At 37.3% G+C, this 1421-nt stretch overlaps 1 non-coding gene across 1 annotated transcript; it reads left to right on the top strand.

The window, feature by feature from the left end:
• Window positions 1-72, top strand: TRNAG-UCC (transfer RNA glycine (anticodon UCC)). Its single transcript has one exon. It is a non-coding gene; the product is annotated as a tRNA-Gly (tRNA).
• Window positions 73-1421: the final 1349 nt, after the last annotated feature.

The following is a 1421-nucleotide window of genomic DNA, read 5'->3' as shown; positions in this document are numbered from 1 at the left end:
GCGTTTGTAGTCCAACGGTTAGGATAATTGCCTTCCAAGCAATAGACCCGGGTTCGACTCCCGGCAAACGCATTTATAATTCGTTTTTGTTATTTTCATCACAAAATTCTCTTTTTTACTTTGCTGTGTTTGATGCCTTATTTTTCTTCTACTACGCTTTGATTAGCAGTTCTCCCAGCATTAAAGCATGAATGATGTAAAGAGAGTCCCAGAAAAGTGGAGAAATCCTACAAAAGCAGCAATAATAGAAGAAACTAAGAACTTTGTACATCTTTTTTTCTTATATGTCACATACCCACCTTTTTGTCCTTCTTTGTGCAGTTCTAATGGGCGAGCTTTTGACTCAATTCCTTCTCCAATTGGTTTCTCATAGCTTTAAAGACATCTATTTAGATGTCTTCCTTTTCAGGGAGGGATTGCAGCTTTCATGGCTTGCTGGTGCTATGGCCTATAGGAGTTGAGTGGATGGCATTGGAGCTATACAACTCATGCATCAATGGTTCTTATAACACCTTCCCATTCAATTGGATGTTCTCCTTCATCAACCCATCTATAATCTCACCACAGTTACCTCAGAAAGAATATATAAGGAAATGGAGAACTAATTAATAGCAAACAAATGCACAATAACGACGGAAACCAGAGTATACTTCTCAAGAAATTTCCAGCAAAGAAAAAATACATGCATCTGCCATTGGTATTTTTCATTTTCTTTTTTTTTTCTTTGAAAAAGAAAAAAGTGTCAATAGCAGATTTTGTAAAGGGAAAATCTCTTAAACTATTTAAGTATTAGGAAATGGACTAAAATTCTCCTACAGTTTGCAAAATCCCTTAAAGTCCCTAAAGTTTTTTGACAATTCACTAAACATTCCCCTGCCGTTAGTACTGTTGCAATCCATTAGGAATGGCAATAGAGTAGCGTGACCCCAAATTCAAATGCCCCGCCCAAACCCTACTAGTGCTAGAAACCCTAACCCCATCCCCGTCTCTAGGGGGATCAGGGACCCCCGAATTTGCTCCATCCCTCCCCGATCATTCCTTGTTGCACATTTATATATATACTTTTTAATTTTTTGAAGCCTACCTAGAATTATTTTATATTATGTAATATAATATAGTATATTATAATACATTATAGGGTAGATAAATATCATATCTGCCTTGTCCTCGATCCCTAGAGTTTTAGGTTTCCCCACAACTTGCCTCAAACCCTGATCAGCGGTAAAAAAACCTACCCCAACTAGGGTGGTGGGACTGGTCCATAGGCAAGGAAAATGTTTGTACTTGATTTATCTTCAAAGGCGAGAAAAAGTGGTTGATAAACGTTTTTTTTTGGTATTTGTTGATAGTTAGACCACTAGTCACCACATAAGAGGAATAGTAAATAAACGCCCTTGTGTAGGAGGAAACATTAATATGAA

Source organism: Nelumbo lutea, chromosome 2, assembly GCF_056320005.1.
Source record: "Nelumbo lutea isolate HS-2025 chromosome 2, American lotus-T2T, whole genome shotgun sequence".
Lineage (NCBI taxonomy): Eukaryota > Viridiplantae > Streptophyta > Magnoliopsida > Proteales > Nelumbonaceae > Nelumbo > Nelumbo lutea.
Note: the sequence above shows the minus strand (reverse complement) of the source record. Positions and strands in the feature narration are given on the sequence as shown.